Here is a 23,010-nt window from a genome sequence, read left to right as displayed (position 1 = left end):
AGACTCAATCACATCTCTGTGGATTTGTGTCCCTTGATGGGATTTGACCTTTGAACTCTCAGGCAAGACAGTGACCAAGTAAACCACAACTGTGTGTACACTCTGCAACACTGGATCTAAAGATCTGAAATAACAGTCTGGAGCCCTGATCTCAAATCAAACCCGACAGCTTGCAAAATACAGATTGACTGAATTAAATCAATCTGGAATGTAAAAATTGTTCATTTATGGTGACCATGTCACCACTGGATAGGTCCAAAAACCCATCAAGTTTACTAATATAGTTTAGGGAAGGAAATCTGCCATCCTTCCCCAGCTCTGACTCCTCAATGTAGTACAGAGGGAGTGCTGCAGTGTCAGAGGGTCAGTACTGAGGGAGTGCCGCACTGTCAGAGGGTCAGTACTGAGGGAGTGCTGCACTGTCAGAGGGTCAGTACTGAGGGAGTGCCGCACTGTCAGAGGGTCAGTACTGGGGGAGTGCCGCACTGTCAGAGGGTCAACACTGAGGGAGTGCCGCACTGTCAGAGGGTCAGTACTGAGGGAGTGCCGCACTGTCAGAGGGTCAGTACTGAGGGAGTGCCGCACTGTCAGAGGGTCAACACTGAGGGAGTGCCGCACTGTCAGAGGGTCAACACTGAGGGAGTGCCGCACTGTCAGCGGGTCAGTACTGAGGGAGTGCCGCACTGTCAGAGGGTCAACACTGAGGGAGTGCCGCACTGTCAGAGGGTCAGTGCTGAGGGAGTGCCGCACTGTCAGAGGGTCAGTACTCTGGGAGTGCCGCACTGTCAGAGGGTCAGTACTGAGGGAGTGCCGCACTGTCAGAGGGTCAGTACTGAGGGAGTGCCGCACTGTCAGAGGGTCAGTACTGAGGGAGTGCCGCACTGTCAGAGGGTCAGTACTGAGGGAGTGCCGCACTGTCAGAGGGTCAGTACTGAGGGAGTGCCGCACTGTCAGAGGGTCAGTGCTGAGGGAGTGCCGCACTGTCAGAGGGTCAGTACTGAGGGAGTGCTGCACTGTCAGAGGGTCAGTACTGAGGGAATGCCGCACTGTCAGAGGGTCAGTACTGAGGGAGTGCCACACTGTCAGAGGGTCAGTACTGAGGGAGTGCCGCACTGTCAGAGGGTCAGTGCTGAGGGAGTGCTGCACTGTCAGAGGGTCAGTACTGAGGGAATGCCGCACTGTCAGAGGGTCAGTACTGAGGGAGTGCCGCACTGTCAGAGGGTCAGTGCTGAGGGAGTGCCGCACTGTCAGAGGGTCAGTACTGAGGGAGTGCCTATGTGCAGAGGAGGAGGATCAGGATTTTAATGAATCTTTGCGTCTGTCTTCAAGGAAGACAGGACATCGTGGGTATTGTAGTTGAGGAGGAGGAGTGTAAAATTTTAGACATGAGAAACATAGGAAAACAGGAAGTATTAAAGGGATTAGCATCCTTGTAAGTGGATAAATCACCAGGGCCAGGTGAAATGTGCCTCAGGCTGTGAAAGAGGCCAGGAGGAAATTGTGGCAGTTTGACCATCATTTTCCCATCTTCTCTCCATACAGGTGAAGAGTCAGAGGATTCCCAGGACAGGATTTTCCAGCTGTGCCAAAGCGACAGGGGGGGAAAGTGACTGGGGGAGAGCGACTGGGGGAGAGTGACAGGGGAGAGTGACTGGGGGAGAGTGACTGGGGGAGAGTGACTGGGGGAGAGTGACAGGGGGGAAAGTGACTGGGGGAGAGCGACTGGGGGAGAGCGACGCGGGGAGAGTGACTGGGGGGAGAGCGATGGGGGGAGAGCGATGGGGGGAGAGCGACAGGTGAGAGCGACGGGGGAGACCGACGGAGGAGAGTGACGGGGCAGAGTGACGGGGGGGAGAGTGGCGGGGGGGAGAGTGGCAGGGGGGGGAGAGTGGCGGGGGGGAGAGTGATGGGGGAGAGTGACGGGGGGAGTGTGACGGGGGATTTTGTTGATGGGGGTGGGGCGAAATGATAATTAGTTTCAAAACCCTTGCTTGTCAGAGTGTCAGATTCTTCGATGAATTCTCACTGCCATTTCTGACCTTGTTCACATTTTCACAGAATCATAGAATCCGTACAGTGCAGATGATCGCCATTCGACCCACCAAGTCTGCACCAACCACAATCCCACCCAAGCCCTATTCCCTTAACCCCACATATTTTCCTTGTTAATCCCCCTGACACTAAGGGGCAATTTAGCATGGCCAATCCACCTAACCTGCACATCTTTGGACTGTGGGAGGAAACCGGAGCACCCGGAGGAAACCCATGCAGACACCGGGAGAACATGCAGACTCCATACAGACAGTGACCCGGAATTGAACCCGGGTCCCTGATGCTGTAAGGCAGCAGTGCTAACCACTGTGTCACTGCGCCGCCCCAGTTTGACAGGAATTTGCAGGAAAATGTTCTGCATTATGGATCACAGGGAATAAGTACTGGCACGTCACTTAGCTAATTCCAAAAACAACACAGCTTTGGAATAAAGTATGTACAGAACCAGAAGCTGTGGAGACCCTGTGTAGAAATGCTCCTATAGAGTGTATCTCGTGACTGGGGATTTTGCCGTGCTGTGGAACTCAGTCTTGATCGATAACTGCAGCACAGTCAGGGTGCCTCCCTCCCTGTGAATCGAGTTCTTCACTCTCAGATCTGACAATTCCATTTTCTCTATCACCGGTTCCATATGTTTGGATTTTATTTCTGAAATGATAATTGCAACATTAAACTTGTATTACCATCGGGCTTTCTACAATCTCTCTCAAGTATGACCCAGTGTCACAATCCTGCAGAGGAAACATGGAATTAAATTGGAAATAGTGTCTGGCTCAGAATGAAGGCAACATCTGGTAAGGTGAGTGGAATGTGAGATGTGTTGTTAAAATTATGTAAGAACCGCAGCTTAGAACGGTGTAACAAACCCAAAAACAAAACGCTCAGAAGGACTAATATCAGAAAACAAATCTCAATAGAAGAAGGGAAATCTCACACACACAAACCTCTCCCTCCCAGAAAACAATCAAACCCAAAGCAGAGAGTTCGAATCATCATCTTGCTCGCTAACTGGATCTGCATTATTAAAATAGCAAAGGGGGGGAGTGACACTGAGCTCTGCCCCAACCCAGTCCAGCTCCACTCTGCTGGGGAGGGTGGAGTGGAGCGGCAAGGAAAGGGGTGAAGGGAAGAGGGAGAGCTGACTGCAGGAGGGGCAGGAAAGAGAGAGGAGAATGAAAGGAGAGGAATGGAGGGTTCTGAAATAAAGGAGAAAGACCGAGGGAGAAACCAGAAGTTGGGGCAATAGAATCCACTGAAGAGAGTTCTACATTACCAGATGTACAGTCTTTTAGATGAAATGTTAAACTAAGGCCCTGCCTGTCTGGCCTAACAGATGTTGAAGATTCAATGGAACAATTTGATAAAGAGTATCAGGGTTGGGCGGGGCAAGGGGAGGGCTAGGAGAGGGCAGGTGGGATGTACAAAGGGGAGCAGAATTGTAAAAGTGTAAGTGGGGTTTTGTGGATAGTGAACGTGGAGGGAGCTCAATTTCAGTCTGGGCCATTTTAGCTCACTGGCCAATGCTATACACTCCATTAGGAACACAAAGAGTATTTATTAACAAGGAAAAATTGTACACAGGCCAGCAGCCACCTGACTGCCCCTCCAGTCCCTACATGTCTACCACATGCCTTCAGACTGTCTTCTGTCTATGACAGGACTCCACCTCCTGGGATGGCACAGTAAGTAGTCTCGCAACACCAGATTAAAGTCCAATAGGTATATTTGGTAGCACGAGCTTTTGGGGCGCTGCTCCGTCATCAAGTGAGTCTTCATCACCTGATGAAGGGGCAACGCTCTGAAAGCTCGTGCTACCAAATAAACCTGTTGGACTTCAACCTGGTGTTGTGAGACTATTTACTGTGCTTACCCCAGTCCAACGCTGGCAACTCCACATCGTGGCCCCCGGGATGATTACTCATTCTCTATCGTAATTCGTCCAAGCTAGGTGACCCTCTTCTGCTGTGCTGTTCTTAAAGGGACAATTACCACACCCCTCCCCCTTTAACTCTTTTATACAATCTTCAAAACTAAGTTACTCAAGCCCAAATTCTAACTAATCCTTATACACTTGATTTGGACAATTGTAAACATGTCTTTGGGGGGGTTTTCTGTCTCTTGTAGAGAGCGTAATTCTGTAGTCTGAAATGTTTCCAGTGGATCGACCTTAACAGGAACTGTAATTATAGGCTCAGGCAGTTCCTTACTATTCGCTTCCACAGAGACATCAGTTTGTCTATAATGGGTCGATCGGGTACTTTGGTGCTGACAGGTTCAAAAACAATTCTTGATGGCTCATTGATGAGATCTTGAGGCTTGTGCATCCAAACGTAAACACTTTTATTGGTATGCTTTAAATACGCTTTAAATATATACGTTGCCAAATATGGTCTTTCATGGAACTCTTCCATGCAGGCTTACTGCTTTCCCATTCGCATGACCAATTCAGCAGTCCTGGTACGTAATCTCAGTTTCCCTGTCGGAGCTGCTGATTCTGCTGTCAATTTCAATGTCTTTACCTCTTCAATTAATTTTTAATTCTCAAACTTCCTTTCTTCAAGCTCTTTTTCTCCTGATTCAATTTTTCTGGACTTGTTCTTATTTTCTCGTTGCTTTTTCATGAAGTTTATTCTCTAATGTCTCAGTAAAGTCACTTTCTTCTTAACCTAATTTTGTCAATTTTTTAATCAAGTTTGCTATCAGTCATTTCATCGCGTTGTTTTAATGTCTCCTCAAGAGTTTTAGTAATTCCCTTTATGTTCATTAGTTCCTAGTTTCTTTTGAAGTCTTTAATTTCTGTATTTCTTCTGAAGGGAATCTACCAAGTTCTAACTGGACCTATACATTTCCCCCAGGGAATCTGTATTGCTACTTCAGCTCAACACCTTTTGGATTCCCTGCTGGTCAGGTCTATCTCTGACAAAGTGTTCTGCAATTCTCTCATTTCTCTTCATTTCCTTAGGTTTTTCCCTGAGGTTTTCCATTGCTTATGGAACTTTTATGAGAGTTGCCCTCGATATGGGGTCCTCTCCAATTTATTGCCCTCTGTCCTTCATTTGGTTGCTGTATTAAATGCACCACTACTTTATGACCAGCAACTCTTTTTTTATAACTGTCAGCAGCTGCCGTTCTCTCTCTGCTTTTCATGCACTTTTGAAGTTTTGGCATGAGCTAGTGCACGTTGGTGGGAGAGAGACTGCAGCCGGAGTGGGATTCAGCCAGAGTGAGGGTATCGGGAATTTGGAGCTGAGTGGGAATTTGGTGCTGAGGAGAAAGAGGTGCTCATCTTTGGGAGGAGCGGAGAGGCAGACCTGCGAGGGAGACCTAAGGGCGAGTGAGAAGTAGAAAGAAATCAAATCGTGCTGCCAGCAGGCTAGTGACTGCCAAGTAGTTCGATTTCTTTTTCTGTTTTTTCCTCTTGGCATTGTAGTTGTTGTTGTTAAGTTAACTTACAGGTTATGTCATGCAGGAGATCCCAGACCCGTGTCATGCTCCTCTTGTGCAATGTGGGAATTCAGGGACCCTTCTGTAGTTGGGAAAAAACTTGAATGTATCATCAAGGAAGAAATAGCGAGGCATCTGGATATATATTATCCCATTGGGGAGACACAGCATGGGTTCATGAAGGGCAGGTCATGTTTGACTAATTTGGTGGAGTTCTTTGAGAACATGACGTGAGCAGTGGACAATGGGGAACTTGTGAATGTGGTTTATCTGGATTTCCAGAAGGCATTTGACAAGGTGCCGCACCAAAGACTGCTACATAAGAGAAAGGTGCAGTGTTACGGGTAATGTATTAGCATGACAGAGGATTGGTTAACTAACAGAAAGCAAAGAAAGGGAGTAAATGGGTGTTTTTCTGGTTGGCGATCAGTGACTAGTGGTGTGCTTCAGGAATCAGTGTTGGGACTGCAATTGTTTACGATTTACATAGATGATTTGGAGTTGGGGACCAAGTGTAGTGTGTCAAAATTCACAGATGATACTAAGATGAGAGGCAGAGCAATTTTGTCCTTCATTGCTAGAGGGATGGAGTTTAAAAACAGCGAGATTGTGTTGCAGCTGTATAAGGTGCTGGTGAGGCCACACCTGGAGTACTGTGTTCAGTTTTGGTCTCCTTACTTGAGAAAGGATATACTGGCACTGGAGGGAGTGCAGAAGAGATTCACTAGGTTGATTCTGGAGTTGGGAGGGTTGGCTTATGAGGAGAGACTGAGTAGATTGGGACTATTCTCATTGGAATTCAGAAGAATGAGGGGAGATCTTGTAGAAACATATAAGATTATGAAGGGAATAGATAAGATAGAAGCAGGGAGGTTGTTTCTACTGGCAGGTGAAACTAGAACTAGAACTAGGGACATGGCCTCAAAATAAGGGGAGCAGATTTAGGACTGAGTTGAGGAGGAATTTCTTCACACAAAGGGTTGTGAATCTGTGGAATTCCCTCCCCAGTGAAGCAGTTGAGGCTACCTCATTGAATGTTTTTAAGGCAAGGATAGATACATTTTTGAACAGTAAAGGAATTAAGGGTTATGGTGAGCGGGCGGGTAAGTGGAGCTGAGTCCACAAAAAAATCAGCCATGATCTTATTGAATGGCGGAGCAGGCTCGAGGGGCCAGATGGCCTACTCCTGCTCCTAGTTCTTATGTTCTTAGTTCTTAAAGGATTGCTACCAGTGTCACGTGGTAGTCAGAGTATGAATGTCAGGATGGCTAAGGGATGGTGCAAGAGGGAAGAAATTAAATTCCTGGGACATTGGAACCGGTTCTGGGAGAGGTGGGACCAGTACAAATCGGGCAGGACTGGAATCAATGTCCTGGGGGAGTGTTTGCTTGTGCTGTTGGGGAGGGTTTAAACTAATGTGGCAGGGGGATGGGAACCGATGCAGGAAGTCAGAGGGAAGTAAAGTGGGGACAGAGACAAAAGGCAGTGAGGGGAAAAGTGGAAGACAGAGAAACCAAAGACAAAAATCTAAAAGGGCCACAGTACATCATAATTCTAAGAGGGCAATAAATGCAAAAAAACAAGCTTGAAGGCTCTGTCTCTGTGGATGAATTAACCACGTAGACAGTCATTAATGGATATGATGTCATTGGGATCACGGAGACCTGGCTCCAGGGTGACCAGGGCTGCGAACTCAACATCCAGGGATATTCAATATTCAGGAAAGATAGACGGAAAGGAAAGGGGGTGGGTTAGCACTGCTGATTAAAGAGGAGATTAATGCAATAGTAAGGAAGGACATTAGCCTGTGGAATCTGTATGGGTGGAGTTACGGAACATCAAAGGACAAAAAACGTTAGTGGGAGTTGTGTTCAGACCAAACAGTAGCAGTGAGGTTGGGGATGGCATCAAGCAGGGAATTAGGGATGAGTGCAGTGAGGGTACAGCAGTTATATACTAAAAAAGGAGGGAAAGAGAAAACGGGGAATTATAGACTGGTTAGCCTGACATCGGTGGTGGGGAAATGTTGGAGTCAATTATTAAGGATGTAATTACTAAGCATTTGGAAAGAGGTGACAGGATTGGTCCAAGTCAGCAGGGATTCACGAAAGGGGAATTGTGCTTGACAAATCATCTGGAATTTTTGAGGATGTGACGAGTAGAGTGGACCAAGGGTGAACCAGTGGATGTTGTGTATCTGGACTTTCAAAAGGCTTTTGACAAGGTCCCACACAAGAGATTAGTGAGCAAAATTAAAGCTCATGGTATTGGCGGTAATGTATGGATGTGGATAGAGAACTGGTTGGCAGACAGGAAGCAGAGAGTGGGAATAAACAGGTCCTTTCAGAGTGGCAGGCAGTGACCAGTGGGGAGTTGCAGGGTTCAGTGCTGGGACCCCAGCTATTCACAATATATATTAATGATTAGGACAAAAGAATTGAATACAATACTTCCAAATTTGCAGACGACACTAAGCTGGGTGGCAGTGTGTGCTGTGAGGAGGATGCTAAGAGGCTGCAGGGTGACTTGGACAGGTTGGCTGAGTGGGCAAATACTTGGTAAATGCAACATAATGTGGATAAATGTGAGGATATCCACTTTGGTGGCAGAAACAGGAAGGAAGATTATTCTCTGAATGGTGGCAGTTTAGGAAAAGGGGAAGTGCAACGTGACCTGGGTGTCATGGTGGAACAGTCGCTGAAGGTTGACATGCAGGTACAGCAGGTGGTGAGGGAAGCTAATGGCATGCTGGCCTTCATAGCAAGAGGATTTGAGTATAGGAGTAAGGACGTCTTGCTGCAGTTATACAGGGCCTTGGTGAGGCCTTGAGTATTGTGTGCAGTTTTGGTCTCCTAGTTTGAGGAAGGACATTCTTTCTATTGAGAGAGTCCAGCGAAGGTTCATCAGACTGATTCCCGGAATGACAGGACTGACAGATGAAGAGAGACTGGATCGACTGGGCTTGTACTCACTGGAATTCAGAAGAATGAGAGGGGACCTCATAGAAACATATAAAACCCTGATTGGACTGGACAGGTTAGATGGGGGAAGAATGTTCCCGATGTTGAGGAAGTCCAAAACTAGGGGTCAGAGTCTAAGAATAAGGAATAAGCCATTCAGGACTGATATGACGAAGATCTTCTTCACTCAGAGAGTTGTGAACCTGTGGAATTCCGTACCACAGAAAGCTGTTGGGGCCAGTTGATATTTTCAAGAGGGAGAGGGATGTGGCTGAAGGGATCAAGGAGTATGGAGAGAAAGCGGGAGTGGGATACTGAAAGTGCATGATCAGTCATGATCATATTGAATGGTGGTGCAGGCTCGAGGGGCCGAATGGCCTCCTCCTGCTCCTATTTTCTGTTTCTCTGAAATTGGCAGGTCCTCCTTTGAACCTTTTTTTAAACTTTTAAATCTTTTTACTGATAGAAATTCCCTCAGCAATCTCTGTGACTTGTTTACTGTTCGCTGCCGAGAGAATCTTGTTTTTCCTTCTTCTGATGAGCATGTTCTTCCTTTATAAATTTATGGGATTGTTAATTCCATCTTACATAACTGGATGTACAAATAAAAATTGTGCTGTTTTGGTTTGTTTCACATTGCTGGATAGTTTGGAGAAAGATTAATATTGAGGTATCAAAGCAGAGAGAAATTAATTTTATAAACAACTAAATATCAAGTTTGTTCCACAGAAAGTGACTTGGCCTCTCTGAACACAATAGTTGGCAGCAGAAGTTATCGAAAGGTCAAAAGGCCGGGAAAGAACAGATGTTGGCAGCAGCCTGTTAATTTGTTGTGTGATGAGTGAAGTGGGAACAGATATTGACTGAATCACAATGTAATATTCCTGCAATCTCAGTCATCCCTAATGCCCAACAAGAGGAATTCCTTATCTAAATAGAACATAGAACATAGAACATAGAACAGTACAGCACAGAACAGGCCCTTCAGCCCACAATGTTGTGCTGATCTTTATCTGAAACCAAGATCAAGCTATCCCAATCCCTATCATCCTGGTGTGCTCCATGTGCCTATCCAATAACCGCTTAAATGTTCCTAAAGTGTCTGACTCCACTATCACTGCAGGCAGTCCATTCCACACCCCAACCACTCTCTGCGTAAAGAACCTACCTCTGATATCCTTCCTATATCTCCCACCATGAACCCTATAGTTATGCCCCCTTGTAATAGCTCCATCCACCCGAGGAAATAGTCTTTGAACGTTCACTCTATCTATCCCCTTCATCATTTTATAAACCTCTATTAAGTCTCCCCTCAGCCTCCTCCGCTCCAGAGAGAGCAGCCCAAATACTACCATAAAGAAATGGAATTTTGAGAAGTTGATGAATTGCTCAATCTGAAAGCTGAATTCAGAGTCTGTTAGGGAGCTGAACTGACAAGAGTTAGTTTTCAGAGCCATCAACATTTAGGCTGAAGCAGCAGAACCCGAGGGGGGAATGTGTCCATCACTGCTGACACTGGGAAGGGGCTCATAATGAGCTACTGTTGATGCTGCCTCATGGGATTAACAATCACATAAATACAGGAGAGGAGAAGGGGGTGGTGCTGATAGTTGGCATGAAGGTTTGATAGAGGAGAACATTGGCCAATTATTCTGATGCCCTCTGATGTAGATGATGAAGCGAAAGCCACCATCTCAGCCCAGATCCACCTCAAAGTGTCAACAATATCCCACAGCAAAACCTAAAACAGTGACATCTGCATTCTCAGTCTTCGCAACTTCACACAACTGCTTCTAATTATCTTAATTTCATCTAGATTTGTAGTAATTTCATCTTTAATTAAGGGTGACAAAACGTTCCCAACCCCAGGCTTTTAAACTTCAAAGCTGACAACAGAATGAAGAGATGTTTTTATTCCAAACTCTTATTTCTGCTCTAGGTTAAAACATGACTTGAATGGAACTCTAACTCCAGGTAAGATGTCTGCATTTTAAAAAAATACCTTTTATATTCTCAGGACATCTCAAAGTGGCTGTGCAGCCAATACAATGCTTTTGACAATGTTTTAAATAAACTGTTGCTGAGGAAAGAATGTGGAAAAAATGCCTGCTTGATTTTGATAAGAAATAAATCAATAAAGTTGAAGCTGCTTTAAACAATAATTTCTTTGTGTCAGAGGGAAACTCTCTTCCTCAAAAGGTGCTGAATGCATATTTATAAGGCAGAGTGAGATCGATTCCTCATAAACAAGGGCATGAAAGGTTATTGGGGGGGCGGGGGGGTGGGGGGGTCAGCAGGAATGTGGGGCTGAGGTCACAATCAGATCAGCCATGATCTTATTGAATGGTGGAACAGGCTCGAGGGGCCGAGTGGCCTCCTCCTGCTCCTAATTTGCATGTCCATATATAACAGTGACATTTATGCTAATGTAAATCCCGTTGTGATCTGACAAATATATTAATGTTTCTAACAACATCATCTCTACTAAATAAGCTGTTGAGAGAACATTCTGTGGAACAATATTTCCTGATTGTTTTACAGTGAAGTTTCTGCCCAATATTAAAACACCAGCAAGACGCTGGAGCAGAGGGTTCAGTAACACCTCAGCACACATAGAGCTCTGAGCAACAAGGGCATTCTCTTGGTTGAGGAAGTGTAGGGGAAGAGAGGAAGCTGAGGGAAGGAGATTAATTTAATTCCCAACAGAAATGCATTGGGATCTTTGCGAGCACTGTACTAGGTTTTGTGCACTTTGCTCTGAGCTTTCTTCAGAGTTCGGGTCACCAGGAGCAGGCCTTTCAATGTTGGTTGTGAATCGGACTCTTACAAAAACACACTGCCGTGGGTTTAAATTTGACTTAAGAGAATGATTCTGCCATGTGGGCACTATAAAGAAATGCAAATTAATTATAATGACATTCCCAATATTGGCTGGTGGGAATGGTGGCCCACTATTGATGGGGAGAGGGAACAAGCGCACACTGTATTTATGTCGCTGGGAAAACGTCAAGGGCTTTCTCTTGATATTTTCCCGACACTAAACATGTCCACTGCAAACCCAAGCAGCAAATCCCAGCCGCAGTTCCCACAGGGAAGAAGGAAAGGTGAAAAGCTCAGACCAGCAACCAGCTGCTTCTGTTCGCCTTGTTGGCTGAAGGATAGAGGCCTTGCAAGTGGAGTACCCTGGGGCAGACAAAGGGCACACATCAGATCCAGCTCAAGATGGGGTGCAGTCCCTGATCTTGTCAGCTCGGATCTTGTTTGTCTCTCCTGTGGGGACCATGAATTGGATTCAGTTGAATTCTGAATTTAGTTTTTGGAGCAAAGCAAGGAATGGATTGGGGTTTGCCTGTTCCATTCTGAACATTGGCTTTGTAACTTTAAGGATGGAGTAAAAAAATTTTTTTAAAGATACTGGGAAAATGTCCCTGTCCTGCACTCCACGGGAATTGTAGCAGGTGAGGGGCGGACCATGGAAAGATCCGTTGACCTCGGGCGGGATTTTCCGGTTTTGGGGTGAACAGGGCTGGAAAAGCCCTCCACTGGCTCTGAATTTTCTGCAAAGGTTACATTGATGACAAATACTCTAAGTTAAAGCTTGGTGCTCCTCATCCTTCAGTCACTAATATAAACGCCACAACATACTGGAGAGTTGATGAGAGTTTACAGCAGAGAGATTAGCAGCACAGCCAAGAATAAAAGTAGGAATCTATTATGTGCAAGGTGACTGCAATCTCTGCACAAACATAGAGACCAGAAACACAGACATGTAGATCAGAACATCATTATTGAATCAGCTTTCTCCATTGACTAGACTTTTCAAGGCTATTAGCATCATAAGTGATTTAAATAAATCTTTCAAGCTTGAACTGATGGACAGAGAGAAGTGCACATTTGAATGTGCCTTCAGGGCAGTGTTTCTAGCTCTCTGGTTAGTTCATCAGGTACAGCATCAATTTCTCCCCGAAGGGAATAATGTGGGAAGCGGCAATCAGTCTGCTGCTTCTGACTGGTTACTCATTTAAATTACTCTAGGAATATGCCTGAAAATTAATCTTGTGACAAGGTGTCATCCCAACACGATTCATAGAAACATTACCAGGAAATTTTTGCAACATTTTTGTGAAATTTAAATATGAAAAGGGGGTGACTCACTCTGCAGCTTGGAATGGGCAGCAAAGACACAGACAGCAAAGCTCTGGTCAAGTGTTTTAAAATTACTCAGCATGTGGGTGCAGTTAGTCATTCAAGAAGCCAATTTCAGGCTATACTTGTGCTCTATATATGTTTGTGGGGATTAATAAACTCTAACAATACAAAAAGACCCTTGAGTTTTCAAACTGGAATATTTCACTTGAAGATCCAGCAGTTTTATGGAGGTTTGAGATATTATAGGCTCGGCAATGTCATGTATTGTGGATTATAATAAATTATCAATGGGCACACTGTGGTCATTGAACATGTTCACAAGATATAGGATCAACAATCCAAACTATATATAAAACATCCATTGGTGATCTCAGCACACATTGTGAGTCTGGATGAGAGGATTAACACCCACACTGTGCTACTCTTTTATTTATTCCTATACGGGATGTGGGTGTCACTGACCAGGCCAGCATTCATTACCCATCTCTATTTGTCCTTGAGAAGGTGGTTGTGAGCCGTCTTCTTGAATTGCTGAAGTCCATGTGATGTAGATACACCCACAATGCTGTTAGGAAGGGGGAGTGAGGGGTGGGTTCCAGGATTTTGAACCTGCGACGGTGAAGGAACAGTTGGTATAGTTCCAAGTCAGGATGGTGAGTGAACAAAGAAAGAAAATTACAGCACAGGAACAGGCCCTTCGGCCCTCCAAGCCCGCAGCCCCTACCCTTCCGGGGACCATATCCTTCTATTCCCATCCTATTCATGTATTCGTCCAGATGCCACTTAAAAGTCACTATTGTATCTGCTCCCACTACCTCCGCCAGCAGCGAGTTCCAGGCATCCACCACCCTCTGTGTAAAAAAACTTGCCTTGTACATTTCCTTTAACCTTGCCCCTCACATCTTAAACCTATGTCCCCCCCTAGTAATTGACTCTTCCACCCTGGGAAAAAAGCTTCTGACTGTCCACTCTGTCCATGCCCCTCATAATTTTGCAGACTTTTATCAGGTCGCCCCTCAACAAAGAACAAAGAACTTGGCCAACATGTTGGTCAGGCCACCATGTAACTCCAGACCACAGAAATGTGGTTGACTTTTAACTGCCCTCTGAAATGGCCAAGTGAGCCATTTTGTTAAGGGTAATTAGGGATGGGCAATAAATACTGGCCTTACCAGTGATGCAGCAATCCTCTCCATGTGTGGCCATGCATCAAACAGAGGCATCTTCGCTAGGTCAGGCACATTGACAGGATGAAAGACAGACACATTCCCAAGAAGTTTCTGCATGGAGAGGTAGCTGGTGCCAGATGATCAGTAGGATCCCAAGGCTCTGCTTCAAAGATGATTGCAAGCATGACACAAACACCCTAAACACTGATCTTCACACTAGCTGACGACAGAGGCATCACCTGTGGCTGGCATGTGCCAATCTGACAATCAGGAGCATGGCAATAAACACCAAGAACAGCATCTTAAACAACACCTGATAACCACTTCATATGCAGCATTTCTGGCAGTATTTGCCTCTCTTCAGCCACCAGCACAAGTGCATTGGATGAAACTATCCCATTCCCACAGTCTGCTGCATCTTGCCTAGACGGAAGAATGCTAATGACACCCACATTCTGTGAATAAATTTAATGAAGGGCATAAAAGGGTGAATTGGAGTCAACAGCTCCACTTAAAGCATTAGACTAGTTCGATAGGTTGAATGGCCTACACTAGCTCAACCTCTTGAAATTGCCATGATTCAGTCTAGTAAATTGTATAAAGTTTATTTTCATTCCCAAACATTTTATCACCAAACCTATTTTCGAGGTCTTTGCAGTTTTCTCAGAGAGGCCACGAACTGCTTTTCTTTCCCCTGTCCGTCTGCCTGAAGAATTCACCACTCTGCTGTGCATATTTCCCCTAATAATCAATCATTCACAGTCAATCCAGGACAGCTGTACACAACCATTATCCGTGCAATCGACCTTTTTAGCTGATTTTCTGTGCTGGTTCCAAATGAAGCATTTTCATAATTAATTAACTGAAGGTGGGCCTTTATAAAGTGTATGAACAGATTAATTTCAGGGAGTTTTTTCTCTCTTGCTTTCATTACCAATGACACCTTGTGTTTAACATCAATACATTTGCATTGTGAAATCATGTTTGAATATAAGTTTTAATCAGCTGTGTATAGAACATTCTCTAAAGAGACATTAAGATACATCCTATGTTGCACTTTCAGTTTCAGTAAGAATTGGAGCTTACATTGATTGAGGAAGTGCATCTCATCAAATCATTGGTTCATTTGTCAATCAAATGGAAGTAAATCCTATTTAAAATGATGGTTACAGAGCAGGATTGGATGTATCAGCACTGCAGTAAGAAGGTAATATTATGCATAGTCCCATCTACAGAGTCTGGAGTAACTCCCTCTCCTGATGTGACCATGTGGTGAAGGCTAATAGTGCAACAGCTGAATCTGAACTATGACAATCACAGGTAAAAGTGCTTTGAATTGACAGATCAATATAACTTTTGATTTCAAACTTATTTAAGGTCAATGTGATCTAATAATACTTGTAACCGTTTGCAAATAGTCAATCCAATGAGGACTACAACAAATGACAGGACGTTAATAAACATGCAGAATGGGTAAATAATTTGCAAATGAAGTTCAACACAGCTAGTACAATGAGGTAGTACTATTTGGCAAGGAGAACAGGGAGGACACTTGGCAGTTGTGAGTCTGGGTGGGTAGAGTAACGAAGGAACCTTGGAGAATAAAAACACACCAATCACTAAACGTTACTCCACAGGTTAGCAAAGCAATAAAAAACATCAGCCAAAAACTAGGCTTCATTTCTGGAGGGATAGAATAGAAAAGTTGGGAAGTTAAGCCATTATCAAACCTTGGTTAGAGCACACTTAAGGTACTATATATATTATGGTCCATATATTATGAAAAGAATATGGAGGTATCGGAGAGGGTGCAGAGAAGATTTACAAGGAAAGTATTAGACATGAATGGGTTTACATACTAGGAAAGGATTGAAAGGCAAAGGTTTTGATAATATAACTAATTTTTACGATTTTTTGTTGATCTGAAGCAGCGCCTATGGATTTTATTTTAACCATTTTTTAAATAGTTCCGTTTGAATTTCTGTTAGTGACACATGGAAAGTCAAAGCAGTTGGGGAACAGGAAGGCAGCTATTTATGAGGAAATACACTGAATGGGCAGGATTTTACAGCTCACTCGGGTGAGACCAGAAATTCCCACTTGAGGTCAATGGAGGTTTACATTGCCTGACCCTCACCTGACCCTCACCTGACCCTCACCTGCGCTGATTCTGTGGCGGGTGAGGTGGTAGAGTTCCAGCCATTGAATTTTATGACCCTTTAGCGTCTGGGTTCAGCAATTCTATGCTGTTTTAACTGTATTGTGCGCAATTAAGAGCCTTTTCATCAGCCTTGAAGAAATGGCTAAGAAGTAGCTTGAATTTAGGATGATACTAAGTTTAAATAAAACCTATCCATTGATTCAATTGATTAACCAGATTTGTAGGGGAGAACATCTGTACAGAGAGAAACATTTTCTTTTTGTTTTGACATTATGGTAGGAGGTGTTATTAACATTTGTTCTTAATGGCTTTAGTATCTGTGAGACTCGAGTTAAAGGGAGAGGATGTGACATTGGTTGTAACTGCTCTGTATCTACAGGAAATGTATCCTTTGTTGACAATGGAATGTAAACTCTGGGGGCCCAGAAATAAGGGGAGGACATTTGTCTTCAGTCTACATGACACTAATTACAAAGGTGGGGTTACACCAGATGACCCGTGCCCTTAGCCAATGGAAGTGATAAATTTGGAATATTACTAAATAAGCAATTCTGGATGATGCGCGATTAAATCACTCGGGAGGCTAGATCGTACCTGGGAAATAAAGGCTTTTATTACTAACAAGAATGGAGTATACAATACAATCCCAGGCTAAAGGGTCACCAGGCACTGCAGTGACCTTTATACTCCTCCAGGTAGGCGGAGCCAACTGGAGTGTACCACAGAACAATATCAACAGGTAGAACAGCCCAACCCTAACCCCAACAGTGACAACAGTAACATATCTACAAACACTCATAGTGCTAACCATCTATGGTTCAGTACTCATTGTGGTAACCATCTATGGTTCACCACACTGGAATAATGAGAAGTGGGGATAAAAGTTGAAAAATCAGAGACATTAGAACCATAGAACATTACAGCACAGAAACAGGCCTTTTGGCCCTTCTTGGCTGTGCCGAACCATTTTTCTGCCTAGTCCCACTGACCTGCACCTGGACCATATCCCGCCACACCCCTCTCACCCATGTACCTGTCCAAGTTTTTCTTAAATGTTAAAAGTGAGCCCGCATTCACCACTTCATCTGGCAGCTCATTCCAAACTCCCATCAGTCTCTGTGTGAAGAAGCACCCCCTAATATTCCCTTTAAACTTTTCCCCCTTCACCCTTAACCCATGCCCTCTAGTTTTTTTCTCCCCTAACCTCAGTGGAAAAAGCCTGCTTGCATTCACTCTATCTATACCCATCATAATTTTATACACCTCTATCAAATCTCCCCTCATTCTTCTACGCTCCAGGGAATAAAGTCCTAACCTATTACATTGTTGGCACAGTTTTGCTACGACTTCTGTGGTATGATTCTTTTGTGACACAGTTTAGCACTATTTCAGAGACGGATGAAGAGAAGGACATTGCCTGTGCTGGAAATGCTCAAGGAATCCAAGGAATTTGATGAACAAGAGAGTTCCATGTTGTCTCCACTGTGTTTTGTGAAGCACATGTAAAATCTTGCTTAATAATTTCTACTTGATTCATGGCAAGTATATCCTTTCGTAGACAAGGAGACCAAAACTGCACACAATACTCTAGGTGTGGTCTCACCAAGGCCCTGTACAGCTGCAGTAAGACATCCTCGCTCCTGTACTCAAGTTCTCTTGTAATGGAGGCCAACAGCTTTCCTAACTGCTTGCTGTACCTGCATGCCTGCTTTCAATGGCTGGTGTACAAGGAGAGCTGATGTGTTTGTATGTCTTCATTTCCCAATCTATCATTTAAATAATACTCTGCCATTCTGTATCTCCATCCGAACTGGATAACTTCACACTTATCCACATTATACTGTATCTGCCGTGTATTTGCCCACTCACTAGACTGGTTTAAATTGCCTCTTTACTTCCTCCTCACCACTCACAGTTCCACCTAGTTTTGTGTCATCAGCAAATTTCATTTGATTCCCATCCAAATTGTTGCTAAAAATTGTGAATAGCTGGAGGCTAAGCACCGATTCCCGCGGTAACCCATGAGTCACCACCTGTCACTTTGAAAAATAACTATTTACTCCTACTCTTCTGTCTGTTAACCAATTTATCAATCCATGCCAATATATTATTCCAAGTGGCATGCAATTTAATTTTGCATACTAACCTCTTACGTAATAAAAATTTCCTGAAAATCCAAATACATCACATCCACTGGTTCTCCCTTATCTACTCTACTAGTTACATCTTGAAAAAAACTCCAGCAGATTTGTCAGACATTAACCGGAAACTTCCAACTTCACTCACGGCAGGGATTCTCCAATGCCGCTGCATTGAATGGAGTTTTAGCTAAGTGCCAAATACTCTATTTTCAATCTTCACTCTCTGTGGGGACAGGGTGAATGAGATTGGAGAATCCCGCCCAGGATTTCCCTTTCATAAATCCATGTTGACGTTGATATTTTCTCAGTTCCTAATATCATATTCTTTATTACAGACTGGTATTTTCCCTACTACTAATGTTAGGTTAACTGGTCTGTAATCTCTTTTTTCTCCCTCCTTCCTCTTTGAAATAATGGAGATACATTTGTCACCCTCCAATCTGTCGGGACTGTTCCAGAATCTACAGAATTCTGGAAGATAGCCACCTCCTTTAGTGCTCTGGGATGGCGATTATCAGATTATCTGGGGATTTATCAATTTTCAGTCCCATTAACTTCTCCAGCAGTATTTTTTACGAATATTAGTTTCCTTCAATTCCTCCATTTCAACAGACCTTTGCTTCCCTCATATTTCTGGGAAGTTATTTGGCTTTTTCTGTGAGGACCGAACTAAATCAGTTGTTTACTGATTTCCTTATTCTTTATTATAAATTCTCCTGTTTCGGACTATTAGAGACCTACATTTACCTTCACTAATCTTTTTCTTTCTACACACTGACAGAAGCTTTTATAGTCTGTTTTTATCTTACTTCCAAGTTTACTCGAATGCTCTATTTTGTCTCCCTTTAATCAATCTCTTGGTCCTCCTTTGCTGAATTCTAAACTGCTCCCGATTTTTCACATTAACCTCTTTCACACTGGAGCAGCTCAATTATATTCACTGCTTAAAGTATTTTCAACTAACTGCTTCATTAATATTCCATTGGCAAGCACTTTTAAACAGACAGCTAAATATTGAGAAATGTCTTTGGATTGCTACTTACCATTTAGCCTGACTAAGTTTTATTACAGTTTAATTAACCCTTTGAGAATGTGAAATTATTAGAAATGTTTAGGGAAATAGCTTTATGGGAAGCTAATTTAAACAAGAACAAAGCTTTCAAAGAACATAAAACATAGCAGCACAAGTAGACCTGCTGCCTCTCGTGCCTGCTTCCCATTCAGTGAGATTATGGCTGATCATTCCCAACTCCATAGGTGGGATTCTCCGCTCTCATCTGTGGCGGGACCCATTGTGAGTGAGAATGGAAAATGTGACATTCCAGCCAAAAATCCATTAACTTTCAGCAACACCGGAAATCCTAGCCACAAGTGAGGTCAGTAAATTTTGACCCATATTTCTGCCTAATTCCCAAATCCCATCATTCCCTTTGTATCCAAAAATGTATCCGTTTCAGCCTTAAATATACCCAATAACTGAGCATTCACATCTCATTGGGGTTGAGAATTCCCCAGATTTACAGCTCCCTAAGTGAAGAAATAGCTCCTCATTTCAGCCCTAAATTTCCAACCCCTTATTCTGAGCCTGTAATTGGCTGTTTTAGATTCCCCAGCCAGGAAAAACAAGCTCTCAGTTTTTAGCCTTAACAACGTTATAATCTTCAACGCAATGATCAATTGTCAGGTTAATGTCATTGTGAAGGTGTATTCCCGGAGGCTTCTTAATTTGAACAAATTCACTTTATTCACAAGGGTGCTTCATTAGCTGCATGCTTCAAGTTAGTCCATACTGCACTCTTTTTAACTAGGCAAACCCCTCCCTTAGAGAGATTCCCAGCATCTGGAGTTAACTAGTTGTTCAGGCTACGTATCCCTTACTCAGTAAGCCTGGTCGTAAAATGACAATGACCAAATCCCTCCCCCTTTAACTCCTTTTTACAAGCATCATTTATCTAATTGAATAGACTCGGCCTTTTGGCTAAGATCACTTGTTAGATCCAGCCCAAGATGGGGTGCAATGCCTTATCTTGTCAGCTTGGATCTTGTTTGTCTCCATTGTGGGACCATGAATTGGATTAAATTTTAATTTGAATTTGGAACAGGCAAGGAGATGGGTCTGGGTCCACCTGACCCACTGTGAGTATTGGCTTGGTGTCAAATGGAGTAAAAAACTAAAATAAAAACAAAGCATTATAAAAATCTGAGAAATAATTACATTTGTACTTGGGCTTTAATTTTAATGACACACTATAAAGATAGGTTTGATAATTATAAATAAAGGGGGCAATCTTACCAAAAACATCGATGGGTCGAATGAGCGTGAGAAGGGGAGAATTTCAGATCCATTTTTTCGGCAAGGCCACAGATGAAATCTTATGCCACAGTGCAAAAAATGATGCATAATCTGTTTCCCGCCAATAGAGGGAGGGGGTGGGGCCTACGTTTTCCAAACAGCTGCTCACACCAGAGGGCTTAATCATGCATGCACATATCTCTGTTCTGTGCCAATCAGCTCCCCCTCCTTCCTCGATATTGCCCCCCCCCTTCACCCACCCTCAGCTGATCACACACACCCCACCAGCCCCATTGATCACAATCCCCCTCGGCTTGGTCAATCACTCCCCCTAGCCCGGCCGATCGCTGTTTGTAGAGTGCACACCCTCCCCCATTCCCACCTGCCTCTCTTTAGGCCCCCCCAGTGGCTGCCAGTGCCAGGGTGCCATGCTGGCACTGCCCATGGTGCACCACCTCCGACCTCCTGGGGGGGCCCAATGGCCTCCAGTCAGACTAATAAGGCCATCACGTCAAGTCCCCATTGATGGGGACTATATGTGATCCTCGATGGTAAGGACTTTCGCCGGCGAGATCGCTAAGGCAAGAGAGCCCGGACTACTGCATCCCAGGCTCAATTAATGATATTTAAATCAATATTCAAATTGATTTAATTATTATAATCAGCCCTTCTTGTGGCCTGGTCAATTTAATCTCCATGCCCCTGGACACCTGGCAGCCTTTCAAATTCCAGAAGCACTCCCATTCTGCAGAAGGGATTCCCCTTTCTCTCTCAAAGAAGCTGCAGGTTTGGGAAGAGCCTTTTGAAGTCCTCTGACTCATAGGAGAAGTTACTTTCTCTAGAGGGGTTTTCCCTTCCCCAGAGCTGCTCACTGAGCCCCATTCTTTTAACCCTGTATTTTTTTTAAGTCTCTGAGCCTTCCTAGAAAGTTCAAAATCATTGCCAGCCTTCCAGGTCATAGAGTCATAGAGGTTTACAGCATGGAAACAGGCCCTTCACTCAACTTGTCCATGCCGCCCTTTTTTTAAAAATCCCTAAGCTAATCCCAATTGCCCACATTTGGCCCATATCCCTGTATACCCATCGTACCATGTAACTGTCTAAATGCTTTTTAAAAGACAAAATTGTACCCGCCTCTACTACTGCCTCTGGCAGCTTGTTCCAGACACTCACCACCCGCTATGTGAAAAAATTGCCCCTCTGGACACTTTTGTATCTCTCCCCTCTCACCTTACACCTATGCCCTCTAGTTTTAGACTCTAGCTGATCTGTGCCCCTTATTATTTTCTAGACCGCTATAAGTTCACCCCTCACCCTCCTATGCTCCAGAGAAAAAAGTCCCAGTCTATCCAGCCTCTCCTTAGAACTCAATCCATCAAGTCCCGGTAGCATCCTAGTAAATCTCTTCTGCACTCTTTCTAGTTTAATAATATCCTTTCTATAATAGGGTGACCAGAATTGCACACAGTATTCCAAGTGTGGCCTTACCAATGTCTTGTACAACTTCAACAAGACGTCCCAACTCCTGTATTCAATGTTCTGAACGATGAAACCAAGCATGCCGAATGCCTTCTTCACCACTCTGTCCACCCGTGACTCCACTTTCAAGGAGTTTTGAATATGTACCCCTCGATCTCTTTGTTCTGTAACTCTCCCCAATGTCCTACCATTAACTGAGTAAGTCCTGCCCTGGTTCAATCTACCAAAATGCATCACCTCGCATTTGTCTAAATTAAACTCTAACTGCCATTCGTCAGCCCACTGGCCCAATTGATCAAGATCCCGTTGCAATCGGAGATAACTTTCTTCACTGTCCACTATGCCACCAATCTTGGTGTCATCTGCAAACTTACTAACCATGCCTTCTATATTCTCATCCAAATCATTAATATAAATGACAAATAACAGTGGACCCAGCACTGATCCCTGAGGCCACACCGCTGGTCACAGGCTTCCAGTTTGAAAAAGCAACTCTCTATAACCACCCTCTGGCTTCTGTCAAGAAGCCAATTTTGTATCCATTTAGATACCTCACCCTGGATCCCGTGAGATTTAACATTATGCAACAACTTACCATGCGGTACCTTGTCAAAGGCCTTGCTAAAGTCCATGTAGACAACATCAACTGCACTGCCCTCATCTACCTTCTTGGTTACCCCTTCAAAAAACTCAATCAAATTTGTGAGACATGGTTTTCCACTCACAAAGCCATGCTGACTTTTGAAATCCAGTGCAAACTGATTCGGGTGAATCATACCCCTTGAATATTGCTGAAAAGTGAGACATGTTGCCAAACCTTTTCATCTTGCATCATCAGGACAAACACAAGAATGCCAAATTTCAAATAATTTATACTACAGCAAGGTACCGCATGGTAGGTTGTTGCATAAGGTTAGATCTCATGGGATCCAGGGTGAGGTATCTAAATGGATACAAAATTGGCTCCTTGACAGAAGCCAAAGGGTGGTTGTAAAGGGTTATTTTTCAAACTGGAGGCCTGTGACCAGCGGTGTGCCTCAGGGATCAATGCTGGGCCCACTGTTATTTGTCATTTATATTAATGATTTGGATGAGAATATAGGAGGCATGGTTAGTAAGTTTGCAGATGACACCAAGATTGGTGGCATAGTGGACAGTGAAG

This window comes from Mustelus asterias, chromosome 1 (assembly GCF_964213995.1).
Source record: "Mustelus asterias chromosome 1, sMusAst1.hap1.1, whole genome shotgun sequence".
Taxonomy (NCBI): domain Eukaryota; kingdom Metazoa; phylum Chordata; class Chondrichthyes; order Carcharhiniformes; family Triakidae; genus Mustelus; species Mustelus asterias.
Note: the sequence above shows the minus strand (reverse complement) of the source record.